The following is a 16,188-nucleotide window of genomic DNA, read 5'->3' as shown; positions in this document are numbered from 1 at the left end:
AACAAGACTGTCCTATTGCAGTAGGCTCTGCCACAGCACTACCACTGTCTATATAGCCTTGCACAGGCAAAACTGCAATGTAGTTTTTCCAAATACCTAGATTTTAAGTTCAGAGGCATTGTGAATTCATGTACATGCAGGTAACTAACTTAAAATACTAAAAGGACAGTTAAAATGGAGTGAAAAGGAATCCTTTATAGAATTGAAATAGCTGTGATTTGGAGAAATACAGGTTGTGCAGATGCTCTGTAGGATATGGAGGACATGAGGGCCCTGCGATTGACATCAAACTTCAGAGAATCAGTGTTTAACTGGATGGTGAAAAAAAGACAAACTGCTAATATTTTTGTGCTTCAGAAAAATATAAGCAAATGCTATTTTGCATAATAGGTCTTTTTTTTTTAAAAAAAAGGATGTATATTGGTATTGAGTTGGGATATTTATAATTCTGTATCTTATATATGAGTTGGGATATTTATAATTTCTTCTGTATCTTATAACATGATTTACTTTGTCTGAAAACTGTTTTAACCTTGTCAATATGCTTGTATGCAATAATTAAGCATGGCAGAGTTCCAAGATAAGACTGGACAAGCGCACAACAGAAATTATTCTTATACCTTCCTTTTTGCATCAGAGAGACGCCTGACCCACAAAAGCAGAGAATATCTCTGCCAAGTTTGTTGCAAAAAGGGTACACTTGCTTGCCATGCTGGTGAGCAGCTAGTGACATAAGCAAGAGTCCTACAAACACCATTCTCCTTGTTACTGTATATCATTCCCTCAGCTCTTGATTACAGTCTTAATAGCTTCCACTTCAGTATTGCAGATGAAATTGCCAATTGTGGCACTTCAGTTCCTTTCTCTGTATGGAATGACGCATTAATGAATTGGTTTGAAAACAGATATGATACTAGTTCAATATTTTACATGCAAAATCCTTTATCCACCAGGATTTCTGTGTTGTAATGTGTATGACCTCAAAATACTGATTGGATTTCAATAGTTTTCTGACCATTCCAAGTTGAAACTTGTCAACTGTATCTTTTTTGCCTTCAAAATGGAAGAAAGTATTGGGGAAAAACACAACTATAGAAAAGGAGATTTTAATTTTGATTAAGCAAAGAGCAAAGAAGAGGTAGAAAAGATAACTCGCATAGATGGGGTAGATTGGCTGTAGTTGAGTAGTTCAGTCTCATGCGTTACCTTAGCTGGACCTTTGGGAACGGAAGCAGATCAGCCCTCCTACTGCAAGGCACACGGTAACAGTTCTATGACTTGCATCTTCTTTGACTTTCCTGACTCTGATGTCTGTTGCAGATGTGGTGCTAGGGTATATTGACCGCTGGTTAAATCTAGTGGAGAAATTGCTACAGAACATCTTTCCTGAGAATTATTCTTGATAATAAATTCTTCCCAAATAAAAAGAAAATTGTGTTATTGGGATGTAACTATGGATAGTGGAAAGGAAGTGGATAGTTCTGTGGAAAGGAAGTTTGATTCTTGTTGCAATCAGGTTTGGTGAAGCACATTGGTTATTGTATAATTTTTTGTTGGCTTGGCCAACCGTAACATATCGTGCTTATTGATACTGGGATTCAGGAAAGATACTGCACAATAGTAGTTCTGAGTTACGTGTAGGAAGACTCCTGTTTGAGTTCAATAAGCAGGCTATTGGTAAATATCATATCTATGTTTCTTGCCCTGATGTCTTAGTTTTGAGTGTTTTTGCAGGGGTTGTAATCAGCGCAACAGTAGATACAGGCCACAGTCAGGCTTTTAAACACTGGTTTAGGGGTTTGACTAGATTGTTCATCTTGTACTCAAAAACTTCGACTGAAAAAACTGCCTTTACAGGAAGCCAGAAAATAGTCAGCCAAGTAATAAATCTAATTTTTATTAGTCTAATAATGAAAAAAATTCAGATGAAAGCAAATCATGCTGAAGTCATTTGGTGAAATTCTATTTTACCAAGTTTTATGCAATTGTAATAGCTATTTCTTTATAAAAGTGATCTACAATGAATGCAAATTATATGCCGTGCTGTCATGATACTATATCTTATACAAGGAGTATGTTAAAAATCTTTAGCTGTGACTCATTCCGGTTGCAAATGCAAAATCAGGCTCACAACTTTAGTGCTACAGGCTACTCAGAAAAATGCCAGGAAACTATTTAAAAAACATCAAATCATACTTGTTTCTTGGACAGAAAGCCAGTACTCATTGTAGTTGCATGCAAAATCAAGGCTTTTTTTCCTTGAAGTTGTTTTGTTTTCCTGCAAGCATTATTTTAAAAGAACAAATATTGTGTCTTCTTTTTAGGAAACCTTATCCATTTATAAAGCTGCCATAACGTTTTTAAGTACTGAGTGAAGTAGTTCAATCGCTTTGGGCCAGAAATCTAATTCACAAGCTATTAATATAATTCATTCAGCATTCAATGTAGTGATTTGAATTTTCACAACAAGCTTTTGTTTCTTCAAGTCTTTACACTTGACTCATCACTTTGTTTTTAACTTTTGATAAGAGGAACTTCAGTGGAGAAGTCTGTCAGTTTAAATGAAGGTCCCTCCAATCTGAAGATTTCTTTGCTAATCACAGGCTAGGTGTTATGAATGGGCAGTCTTACCACTCAAGCCATGTCTATAATGTGCCATAGTGTGAGTAGTTTTGAGTGCCAGCATATTTAACTGAAAGCTGTCATTCAATGATGGATGCTGCATGGCAGTTAGCTGCTAAATACCTAGACAGTCATGATTTGTCGAGGAAGTCCAGAACACAAAATTTGCCAAAATATTTGCCAAAAGCAAGCAAATATGTGCATTTGATGTTTATATTACAAGTGGCTGCCACAACAAGAAGTTATTCAACTGCTGGAGCACTTAAGCATTGTATTGTTCTGGTATTTTGTATTCACTAACCTGGAACGAAAGCATCTCTCATCCGATGTCGTCTCCTGTAATCTAGCAGACAGAAGCCAATGTTACAAATCAACAGTCCAGACCGCAAAAGAACAAAGTGAACATATTCAGACGTTCAGCCAACATTATATGGAGACTGTGCCAGAGGCATTTATCGTGTATTTTCCCAGTGCATTTATTAATCGCTTCCTCAAAGGCTTATGTTAAAAAAATCTCTGAATTATCCATCTCTGAATATGTCATTGTATAAATATTACTACATTTTAAATAGCAGGATTTTAGGGAAATGTGGTTAACAAAAGAAGAACCTGAAAAGTCAGTAGCAAGAAAGTTCCAAACAGGAGAAAAAATTTTCTAGCAGGTGAGGGAGTATGTTTGCATGGGTTGGGAAAATTAAAATGGAAAAGACCCTGTACTCATTCAAAAAGTTTGTTGAAAGGAATTTTCTGATATCAAGACTGGATTTCTCTGTCACAGTAACTGGTTAATTATTTAAAAACTGGAAAAAGGCAAGAGCTATCTGAACAAACAGCTGGTATTCCTGATAAATATTTTGAGGATGGTTTTCATTCCTAGGGTTGTCATTTGCCATTAGTGCAAAATTTACCGACTGTCAAAACTGAGATGGATATACTTAGGATGCTGTCTGTTCTGTTATAAAGTCTTCATTAGGACTGTGGGTCATGCACCATGTAACATCCAGCATGTCATTACAAGCTTAAAAAACAAAATTATTTTCTCTAGAGTATCATGAAGGTTCATCTGTTGGGAGTGTTTTCTGAATTCTGTGGGACTTTCATGAGATTTGCTAGCCCGGAGACATGAAAGGTCAGCTGTTCCTGTGCAAACTTGGTAGAAAAAGCTGCCCCAACTCATTTCGTTCTTTGTGTAGGGGCACATAAATGCACAAGGTGCATAGTTGAGCAATTTGTATGTTAATTTGTGCATAAAGTGATCAGTTCATGCCCCACATGGTCAAGTTTTAGTATGTGCAGGTGGTTGTGTTCAGCTAATAAAACACAAGATCTGTTGACTGTGGACTTTCTCCAGATGGTAGCAAAAAAAAAATATTAAAAAAAAAAAACCCAAACATTTTTTTCTTTCACTAAAACATATACATACACAATTGCAATCTATTTACAACACTTGCAATAACTGCAAAAAGGTGCCAACTTGAATACAATGGAGCTTTAAAGTGTGAAGAAACTGAAATGCATTTTGCTGTGTGGTGTTATCTTCTGGAAGGATTGTGAAATACAAACAAAAAAAAGCCCCAAAGCTTTTAGAAGCAATGCTCAGCTGCGTTTCCTTAAAGGCTGGAATGAGCTACCATTCAAAGCATATTTTCTGTGTGCTCAAAGTATGATCATGTAGGGTCTGCTAAGCCTCACACACTCCATGTTCTTCAGTGGGTCTTACATACACCAGATGAAGAATGGCTCCTGGAGTCATAACTTCAGCTTTCATGAAAGAAAATGGTTTCTTGCCTCATCATTTCGGCAGAAACCTGTGATCTGAGCATAGTGCAGGTTGTGATGTGTATCGAGTCTGGAGGTGGCATCTGGGAGAGAAGGGAGGAACAGCCATGACCACGAATGAATTGCCTGTCCCCCATTAGCAGCCTGAGAATAAAGTGGGCCTCTTATTCCTCCAGCATGACTTGATAGAGGACAAAATTTACTTGGTGACTTGCATGTTCTTGGCTTACTAAATGATTGTCATCATCACGTGGGGAGTATGTAGCTTGTCAATAAAAAAGTGCAAGTACCAAAAATGCACGCGATGGTGAGCAGGGGACTTGGACTCTGGGCGCCACGCGTGGCGGTATCGGTGTCTGTTTGGGAGCTACCACAGCACGAGAGGATGGGATCAGTGCACTCAAGGAGTTGGTGCTGAGGACCTGGCACTTCCACTGAGGGGTTTCGGCTTATTAACTAATTTTTCCTACGTTCCATGACCATTAAGTTAAAACTCTGATCTACATCTCGCTTTAAGATTCTCCAGGGAAAGAGGGTGCTTATAATGCCTTCCAGAATAATAAAACTCTGATTCCTGGGTACTTGCCCCTTATTATGGTAAACAATATAAAATACAGAGTACCTAACAAGGTTCATCCTTTTTGCCTTAGCACTAGGTGTTAAAGAGAATTTCATAAATAATAAATACTGAAAACAATGCTAATTCCCCAACCTAATAAAAGGAAGGCTCAGTGGGATATAATCACAAAAATGAAATATAAAAAGGGTTAATAATGTGTCAGAGCAAATTAATTGAAAATTGCAAATGAACTCTGATGGACTTTTTGTGCATTATTAGACAAACTTAACAGTAGTATCACAAAATGTTTTTGGCTTCTTTATCGCTCAAGATATGAATCCATCAGATTTTTCAGCATTCTCTATATTTAAAGCAGCATAAAAAAACCTCATATGTTGTGCTACGAAATCATCTCTGCAGGCTGTTTTACATATGCTGGCAGGCCAAAGAAAGTAAACCAATCAAAAAATAAGGAACAGAAATCCTCCTCTTCATAAAGTTCTGTTAAAACTTTCTTTAGTATCATATGGAAAACTTTTGATATCATAGAAATAATAGTATTTAAGACTCTGAATATTCTTGCTTATGATGATGAACATGTTAATTTGATTTTTCATCTTTTGTTCCATTAGTTTGTCTTACCTTTGAATATCTAGCTGTACATTTAAACTCTCATTATTATTTATTGTATAACTTTACCATTGAAAGTTGTGGCAGAATACTTTAGCCTTTTCCTTCCTTCCCTTCCTTCCCTTCCTTCCCATTAAGCGTTTGACTTTTGGCATAAATGGTGTGAAGTTTCTTCTCATCCTTTGCGGGTGTTTTCGTAGAACTCAAATTAACTTTATTCTTAGAGCAGCAGATACATCTCTCTCTTCTGCATGTTTCATACTACTAGACCCTTTCTCCTGCTTTTTCACCTGTTCCATTTGCTTCATCCATTTATGCATGATTTTGGACTTGGAAAAAGTGATAAATGCTGTCTCCCCTTTATCACTCAGCTCTTAAGTCATTCTGACATCAGAAACTGCTGTTCCAGTTAGAGCAGGTTCATTAGGTCATCAGAAAGTGCTAGCAGGAGCACCTTTCCTCCTCCAACCTTACTGCACTAAATGCTGCGGCATTAAATGATCCAATTCATGAATTGGTCTAAAACAGCATCCACCGGAGCTTATAATAACACATAGAAGTATTCTGTCACAGTGGATGTTGAAATTATTACCTCTCATTTGCAATTCAATGAGACTGTCATTTTTCCTTGCAGTTCTGCTTCTTTTCCACCATATGTTCTCCTTAATATAAGCAGTTGGGCAGCGCTTTTAGTATCATTCATTCACCTCATCTCTTGCTTCTGTCACTCACCATGAAGCAGGCTTTCTGCAGCTCCAGCCTACTGTTTGCTGCCTGTGACTGCTTTCCAGTTCTGTTTTTCCTGATGAAAGAAGTTCACCAGCAATGTAGGCTTGTTTCTTCACCGTTATGCAGTTCATATTTTTTTGTTACATGTGTACAATTTGCAGCTGTAGTTGAATGTTACGTAAATAATATGATTAATTAGACTTATTACTGCTTTATATTTCCTAAGTACTGCACAAACTAGTTAATCAAGCAGTTAATAAACTAATTAAGCAAAAACACACAGTTACAGGAGTTGTATTCTCTCTTTGTCCTTGTACAATCCTTTTGCATATTGGTACGCTGTGAAGTTTATAATCAAAAATATGTATTAAAAAGTTCTCCTGATTAGGTGATTTCTTCAATTTTCTCACAGTAAAATATAACTGAAAACCAGTTCTTGTGTAGTTAGATATAATAAACCTGATTACTCTGTGTGGGATTTTTAAAAACCTTTTAACTTCAACCCATGTTCCCATTCAAAACAGCAATATTGGCAGCCAGCATGAGCAGAGAGAGGCCAGCAGCAAACTCCTGTGATTAAGGTACCGCAGTCATGACTCCATAAGATTCTCTTGATGTGTCTTGCTTATTAGCACAAAATAAAGAGAAGAATCTTTGTTGGGGTCAGCTGGCAGTATTGTCTGATAGTTTGTTTTTTTTTTAAAAAAAAAGTAACTCCTTTATAGCTAATAAAGATAAACCTGGTATGCTGTAATTTTTCATTTGCTTGTATGTGCATCAGGCACTAGCATATGACCACTTGCCATGATTTATGCCAGTGACGTACGAGGTTATTTTGTAGACTTATGAATCAGCTCCATGGACACGGCAGTTTGAACTTGCCTAGGTCTTTTGTTTTCCACTTGCCAAGGTGGAAAAATACATGGCTTACCCTGATTTAAAAAAAAAAACAAAAAGCAATTTCTCTGCTAACAAAAGGAATGTTTAATTGTGCGGAACATAACACACAATCTCTACTGTGCGTTGACTAACTAAGACAGTTTAGTTTGGTGGGAATTCACGCAGGGGTAAACCTCCTTCATTTTATCACCCAGTGTAGCATAATGGAAAGTTAATGAATTTTCTGTTGGCAGCTTTTTTCCCACATCCAGTGTCGTATCCAGAGCCCTGTTTGGCGGCTTTGAAGGCCTGAGTTTAAGTACAGCCAATATATGATGACTGAACAAAAAAAATCGCATGCTGTGTGGGAAAACCATTACCTAGCCAGATGATTTGACCATGACAATTTGCAGGGATCGCTTCTGTCACATATCCACAGTGATGTTTTTGCTTTTGCTCCAAAGCAAGTGTGGAATGACATGGACCAGATGAAAGAAAAGAAATAGAACATTTTTTTCTCCAGGAAATGGTAAAGAGAAATAAATGTGCTCTTAAATACTTTGAAAGATAGTCTGTTACATTGACTGATTTGTGTTACGAGAAATGTAACCTTTATGAAAATTGTGACTAGATTATCAAAGTATCCCACTGTTTGCAGAAGTTCTTTATTACACGGTGTATTTTCAACCAACTGTGTAATTGAGAATTTCTTCCGGCAGCAGCTGGATGCATGTTCAGTATCAAAAACTGCTCAAATGCCTCATGATTGCTATTTAGGCTGAAAACAGATTTTTGGCATTTCAAAACAAAGGGAATTTCAATGATTGCAGGAGTAGGACTTCATACAATACAAACATAGCTAGACATGTTTAAAATTCACGTGCAGATTCTGGAAGATGTGCTTTGAAGCTGTCTACTTTTCACTGTATACTGTGAAAAACAGTACACCGTGGTTTTTGATTCTTTTTTACTGCCCGTCATACTGTTTTGAGGAGGAGAAGGATGAAAACTTACAGTGCTTTGAAAACACAATAATTCTTGCAGTGCTACTGACATATTTGCTTCTGTACATGTTCCCAGAAGTGAGGGTGAACTGATGCAATGTAAAGGCTTTGTGAGGAATATGGAGACCTGCATAATTTGGGAAGGAGCATTAGAGATTTGTGGAAACTTCATTTGAGGTACACCGGTTTTTAAAAATTGGCAGAGTTGTGTTAGAAGCACTTCTATGATGTACAGATATTTTAGGCAGAAATTGCGTAAGATGCACAACAGTATGTGAAAGAAAAAAACTGTAGTTGGTTTTTATAACATTTCACTTGACTCTGCAGGTACAACGTAGAGACTTCCACCACGTATGTGGTGTGAATAAATATATCTCTACATATATACTTATCAAATGGTAAAGAGAGGTGGACTGGCCAGTCTCTATACAGTGCTTCACGCTGAAATTATTTTATATAAAATCATCGTGGGCTAAAATTTTTCTTTCTTGTTTCCTTCCCTAGAAGCAAGGGACAGGCTGACTGACCTTGGTTGTTAATGTGCTCTACAAATTTCATGAGGCTGTTTTATGTATTTTTTTTCCGTTGCTCATGCCATTAACACAGTTGAAACTGGGACGCGTGCCAGATGCCTGGTTGCTAGGTCTAAGACACCTCTCGTTGACCTTTTGGCAGGGCAGCCGCAACGCTGCTTGGGTTAGCTGCTGGGCTCTTCCTCTGCGGTCAGTGCGAGGCGAGGGTTTCACCTCGCTTGCGCCTAGCAGGCAGGAGCGAGGCGGGGCGAGGAGTTACCGGCAGGAGCAACGCCGCCGCTGTGCCCATAGGTGTTGCCTGCGTCCTTTCTTTCCGTGCTCGCCCGCTCGTTGCGCTCAGGTTTTTTGCTTTCTCTCATCCCTTTAGGACAGTTGTTAGTTTTGCGTTTTGTAACTATTCCTGTTTAAAATACGTAGGCTTCTAGGGGTGGTGGTGGATACAGAAGATTGAGGGTTTACGTGTTTGTGTTTTTTTTTAAAGTTGCCTCTGTTTTAGTTTTCTGCCTGCTTTTGAGCCAAGTCCTTCATACACATACCATGAAAAATCTCTCAGTGGGGCAGTCTTGGGTGAGGAGCTGTGGAAGCCTCTCCTTATTGCAAAACAGGTTTGGAAATATTAAGGGTTTATATAACCGATTCTTTCACTTACAATGAAGAGCAAATTAAAAACCATTTACCTCCAACTAGAAGAGATTGCAGAAGTTCCCGCTGGTGCTGATGCAGGAACATTTCATAGAGAATATTTTATTCCTCCTGTGGATTGATGTTGAGGGAAAGCCTGTGCTTGGGATTTTTCCTTTATGTCATGTGCAGACTTATAACTCAGTTTCAGAAGCAATTAATATTTATGAGGTTGGACCGAGAATAATAAAACTGCTGTGAGACAGTGAAATGTCTGCCATTCACATGCTGCTATATAGTGGTATAAATACATATTTAAGTTTGAATGAATTAAACTGTATTTAATCCTTTCTCTGTGAGCTTGTAAACAGATACCAGCACATATCAGCACTGGTGTACGTTGTTGGCAAGTGACATGTGCTGTCAGCATAATTTTAGACACATTTCATTTCTTGCATAGTACTTATCTGAAGTTATCACTGATGGAGAATTTTAAACTTTTTCTCATTGGTGTGCTAGCTACTGAAATCAGAAGGTTTTCTCAAGGTATGAATTGTTTCCGCTTTGGATGCAGAAACAAGGGAATGCCAGTACTGATTGTCTAGAGACTTCCTAAAGTAACATAATTAAAAATCACACTTTGCAGAGCCCTTTAATCAGCATTGATTTTAATCCTTTATCATTAAATAGCTTCAGGTTGGCCTTTTTTCAGTTTAGAGTAAAGTATAGTCAAAAGACTGTGTTTGTATAATTGGTGGCAAATACAATCAGACTAAAAGTGCTTGTCTTCTCTGCCCACCTTCCCCAGCAGGATGATGGAAGATACGAGCAGCTTATTATTGGTAGCTTGGTGCTTCAGTTGTCTTGGGGAAAATAAGCGGCTTGCTCTGACTATGGACAAAATCTTAATGTGTTATTATTACTGTAGATCAGGAGCTGAGCTGTAGAAATTGAAGTATTGCATTAATATTTGCTGTGCTTGGATTAGCTGAATTGGCAGCGTATTTAAGTAGGGACTTGGGCTTTCTTATTATTTACTTAATTATATTTGTAATTTACTGTGGCTCAGTACTCAGCATGATTTTTAATTGTCTGAGGGAGACTGTTAATTTTACAAATGAGGTGGAATAAGTGTGTGTAATATTGCAGTCTTGGCTTTATAGGAAGAAGGTTGAGTTTTTTGCTCATTGCTAAGCTTTATGGTATTCCCATTACTACCACACTAGTATGGTTCTAATTAAATTTTTAGAAGCTCATTTGCCTGTAGTTACTAGGCAGTCCTCACTGCCCTAATTATTACTATTTTGCTATAATTTGGGTAGCAAATATATGAGGTTCATGCCTAGTGCTTAAAAAGTAAAAAATTGTTGATGCTAGTGGCTTAATATGCACTAACTCATCTTCTGAAATAGGCTGCTTCTGAACATCTGAGGTTATCTGCCGTTTGCCACCCTAGGTACCCTCATTGAAAGGGTGCACTATATATAAAGCCCCTCTAAGTACATATTTGTAATGGAACAGATTTGGGCTGTTAAAGTAGGTTGGTATCCTGATATTGCTTACAGAAAAAAGGATAGTCATGCACTTTCACCATGAATTACTTAATAAAAATATGAGGAGTGGGGAAAAAAAATGTGGGAAAGATAAAAATCAGGTAAAAATTTGATCCATCTCCTTCACAGTATCTCTTTGTTGATTAAAAATGGCGCATGACAGCAGAACCCCAGGAATATGAAGATGCAGAAGAGAAATCAAGTGGCTTACTATGTAATAAAACACTTGAAGACCTGCCCTTCATTTTTGCATTGAAATTTAGTTTAATGATAATGGTCACACTGTGAATTGGTGTTCTGCACAGGAGTGGTACAGACGTGATTAGGGTCTATTTCTTAGAACTACAGAATCACAGAATAATTTACATAGGAAGGAATTATAGGCGGTCATTTAGTTGAAGCCCCTACTTAAGCAGGGCTAATGTCAAAATTACATCAAGTTGCTGAGTGTCTTGTTCAACTGAGTGTTCAGTATCGCCCAGGATGGAGAAGCTCCCTGGGCACCTGTTCTGGGTTATTCTTTGTTCCTGTCCTTTGCCACACTTTTTCCAGGTGTCTTTCTGACCAAATCTAGCTACAACCACATAATGGTGGTGAAGTTACTGTTTGCCACCTAAAAGCTGGTTTTTGAGACTGTGCTTTTTGTAAATGATCTGCTGTAAAATACCTGGGTAATTTGAGTCACTGTTGTGTGCTAAAACTGAATCAGAAACGGGGGTTTAAGGTAAGTCTGATTCCTGCTATGGTGGTGACTGTAGGCTATGAAGCAGTTTCTGGTCAGTCTGTTGAGTGAAAAGTCAATTCATAATGTCCTCTTTTTTCATGAAAAAGCAACAGTCTGAAACTAACCAAAAGGGATCAGATATCCTACAGTTTGTACTTCTATACTTCAGTTAAATGTCATTCAAAGTATTGTAAACCTATCAGTCTAAAAAAGCAACATTTGAATCCCGTCCACCTTCTATTCAATTGCCCTCTTTTTCCTGTGTGCCATATGGGGATGTCAATGTTCAGAACTTGTTCGTTGTACCATAAAAAGATTGTAAAAATGGCTGCAATGTCAAGGTCAAAAGTCCTGTTGTCTCATGTCCTGTTCCATGCATCAGAGACCAAAAGAAAGAATATAAGAACGTGGCAAACATATGCTCTTAGCCACCAGCCTTGAACTTTGGGTCTTCTGAGCTGGATGTTTCTGAACATTTATAGTGAGCTAAATTCAGGGGATTTAATTTTCCCACACCTGTCCAGACTTGAAGGCATGATTTGATGTCCATGACCTCCTGTGGCAGCAAGTTCCACAGCACAACTGCACATTGCAGAAAGAGCCACCTCCCTTTGTTCCTTTGTTCTGCTTTCTTCCTTTTTATGAAAGTGATTCTTAACCAGCTGCATTTGATGCCCTCTAGTTCTTGCATTGGGCAGAATGAGGCAGTGAAAAAAAAAAGCTTTACTAACCCTCTCCATGCCAGTCATGTTTTCATAATCTTCCATGATTCAATTCTCTCTTTCATAGACCAAAGAGTCTTACCCTATTCATTTGTCCCTCATGCAGAAGTCATTCTTCCATCCTCATCTTGCTCCTCTGTGAACCTTTTCTGGTTGTATCTCTCTGATCAAATAAAAAATAGGGGAAGTGGTCAGAGAAGGCTGGCATGCATGGACATACACAAATAAGAAGGACCAAAAGCAAAAGGGATGAAGAATTAAACAAATTTTAAAACTATTAAAGCAAAAACGGTTTAATTTGGGCTGTTGACATGGATAGTACCATGTGTAGTACAGAGCTTGAAGCACACTAATCCATCGCCATCTCTGAAAACTGTATCATATATACTTATAATATATGGTTGCAGAAAGTTCCTCTCAGATTTTGTCTCCTCTTTTACATTTTAGGCAGTGGCTTACAGTGTGCTTAACACTTGTGTGATTCAGGTGATACCTTTACATTGCCTGGCCTCAGTGTCTCTGTCATCACTAAACATATCTGAGAAGCTAAAATTTCTCTTATCCAAGCGAATGCTGTCAGCTAAGGGAAACCCGTTTGAGCCCAGCTTCAGCAAGGTTCTCAAACACACGTCTTCAAACATGGGAGTTTCAATGGGTTCAGAGAAGTCCTTGCAACTGAAGGCTCTGCATAAAGACCTGCCCGATTTGATTCTTTGGAGGTTTATCTTTGAAAGCTCCCTAAGGGGATCTTATATGGAAAAATCAATCCAGTTTATTTCTTACAATTAAATATACTCTGTCAATTTTATACTCTCAGGGAAAAATCTGAAATGGTTATGATGTAGTCAATATTGTAGTCAAATTAAAGTCTCTCTCAAAAGAGATCCTGTCAACTGGAAATCTATTCATTTCTGAAATTATTTTAAAGTAATTTCTGGTTCTGTACCTCTCTCTTGATCCCACCGTCCATCTGATGGTTTTACTGTACATTTTTCTGCTTTAAACATATTTTTCTCCCCCTTCTGACACAAAAACCTACCCAGCCAAGAAAGAAAAATTATTTAAAGACCAACTGTACAGAAAGAACTGGGAAGTTAGTTTTAGACTTAAGAAGAAATACACTGAAGATGGTTATATACCTCAAGGGAGAGGCAGGCCCTCAAACACAGGTATACACCACCAAGTGCTGTCATTGGAGTACTGGTGGGATGTGTTTCTATTCTGACAGTAATTTCAGAGACTCTGAACCACTGTCAGAATTTAGTTCATCTTGGAAATGGGTCTCATAGTAAATCAAAAGACAGTAACAAAAGGCAGGATGCAGCCTTCGTCAATTTGACTGCTTTTGAGGTTAAGGTATTCCCAGAAGTAAACTTACCTTGTGTATGGGCACTGTTCCTGTCCTCTTAGCGGTTATTTGGGAGAACTGCAATCCAAAGCTTGACGCTTTACCAAGATGTGTGTCCCATATCCGAAGGAGTTCATTTAAGAAAGTTTTCTAGCCTGTGGGAAGTGGGACATCAGACACACTGATCGGGTTGATCTCTTCTGGCTTTATAAACATGAGTTTGTAATATTTGCAAGTTATTTTTGCTCTGAAAATTTTTACTTGCTTTTTCTGACAAGTAGTGCCCAATAGTTAACCGTGGTCTGTGTAAAGGTGTTTCTTTGAGTGAGCATCAAGAGAGTAAAACAACTTGGGAGTTTTCAACATGTCGAACAAGTTGTTGTACTGATCGTACTTCAGTATAGTTTGAGCCTAGTATCAAAGCACACTTAGCCATACTTTTTTTTTCCTCTCTTCTAATATGCTTTTCAGTAAAAGTTTGATTGGAGCTGTTAACTGCATTTACAAGACTAAGTGTTTGTGCTTATTCTGTCTTGTACTTACAAATTGTTCACATGAAAAAAAACAGAATAAAATAGGCTAGACCTTTAAGTGATTAGAAACAAAACTTGAAATAGTGAGATGACTCATAGAGCTCAAATATAGAGCACAGAGGAAAGCCATTTATTTCTGTACTCAGTAAGTAGTACTGGAGAACTAAGAAGGGAAAAACATATATATCATTTTCCTTACCAGAGAGAGAAAATGGCTTGGAAATAAGTATTTTCAGTTTATATAATTTAAGAAATTCATGTACTTAAATGTGCAGTGATTTGCCATTACAATTTTGTCTGCCGCCCATCGGATGCTGGTGGGGAAGCACTGTGTATACAGCTGGGTGTTTGGTCAAGGTTTCTCACCATTCCCCTCTGCTTTTCCAGGCAGGGGCAGCAGGACTCTGTGGTGTTTATGTAGTGTGAGAAAAGATTGTAGAAGGATGAGACTGTGGGAAGGATGTGCTTGCAGAGAGTCAGTAGACTTACTGAAGCAACCACATGTAACTAGTCTCTGTAACTTTCTGTAAAAGAACTGACAAACTCTTCATGCGTTGTGCAGGGAGAGTAAAACATGTGAGATGGCACCACAAATGCAGCGTTATACAATCTAAATATTCTTTTTTTGTGCTTTTTTCTTGCAAAGAGGAGAGTGTGGTACCATGTGAAAATTTTGCCATGGACCACCTCTCAACACTGCTGTGATTTTTAGTGAATTCGTAGCTGCTTGCCATGTTAATAATTTTATCTTGTTTCAGGCTAGTAGTTTTAACTGCTACACTTTGATTGTGTTTCAGAACAATCAAGCATCAAATATTGGAACTGACATCTGAATTAAAGAGTGTGCAAAAAAATCTCTTCCCTCTTTAACTATTGAAACAAACTAAAATGGAAAACTGACTAAAGGAGGTGAGTCCTTTCTTCTTACTCTCTGATCGTTCTCCTTGAGCGGTTTCTGCATCACTTTTATTCGTTTTTCTCCAGGTTTGCTTTGCAAATGATTGCAAATTCTGAAGTGCTTTAATGGAAATGAAGGTAGCCTGATAGCTTGCTATTTTGGCTTAGAAAATGATGTATAAGATAACCCATCTTTGTACTTATCTAGGTCTGCAGGCTGCAGACAGTGTTAATATCAGGTGTCTTTGAACGTTGTGGTGAACGATTTTCAACAATCTTACATGAACATAAGAATGTAGCATATAATCTTAAATGTTGAGTAGAGCCCCATAGGGCTAGATGTGCCATAGCTATGGAGCAAGTTTAGAGAGTATGAGAGGAAAGGATTGATTTGACCTGGAGGAGTATAATGAAAGGAGGAGATCAGAGCCAAAAACAAAGTACAGAAGACAGCATGGGGGAGTGCTTGCAGCATCTTGAAAGCAACATTGAAATGGCCTAGAGAAGCCCTGGTAGGGAAAGAACTTCCTTTTCCATGGTTTCCACAGCTGCTTTTAAAAATTTATTTATTTATTTCACTAAGAGCTGCAAAAAACCAGGACCTTACTGACCTGGTAGACATGCTGAAGATAAGCAGACCTCTAGCCTCTTGAACACGAATTAAGTAGTGGTGAAATGTCTACATATAGAGAAATATAGGTATTTCACAAAGCTAATCGTATCGAGACAAATTAAAATCAACAGTTCCATATCCTGTTTCTTTATTCGCACATGACAGACTTAAACATATATACATTAGAAACAGGGAGAGTATTTTTAATTTATATTTCTTTTTAAAATGGTGGTCATGCTCCTTATGATTTGATATGATTTTAAAAGTAACTCTTAGAACTATGCTATGTTCAACTGTTTACAGTTCAGTAACAAGCAATTTAATTATATTGTTAAATTAATATATAAATTATATAATTGGTTATGGGTATATAAGGATTAGTTAGGTATGATACTGTACTTCAGCTTGTAAATTTCCCTGAGCAGAGCATAAGTTTAAGATA

General features: G+C 37.7%; 1 protein-coding gene across 1 annotated transcript in view; it reads left to right on the top strand.

Annotated features, from left to right (window-relative positions):
- Positions 1–16,188, top strand: part of DLGAP1 (DLG associated protein 1) — a 435,873-nt gene that overhangs the window by 149,496 nt on the left and 270,189 nt on the right. Inside the window, exon 3 of the mRNA XM_075142050.1 lies at positions 15,034–15,145. The gene's annotated coding sequence lies outside the window, so the exon portion shown is untranslated. The remainder of the gene's footprint in view (positions 1–15,033; positions 15,146–16,188) is intronic.

Source organism: Calonectris borealis, chromosome 2, assembly GCF_964195595.1.
Source record: "Calonectris borealis chromosome 2, bCalBor7.hap1.2, whole genome shotgun sequence".
Taxonomy (NCBI): Eukaryota; Metazoa; Chordata; class Aves; order Procellariiformes; family Procellariidae; genus Calonectris; species Calonectris borealis.
This window is presented reverse-complemented; position numbering and strand designations above follow the sequence as displayed.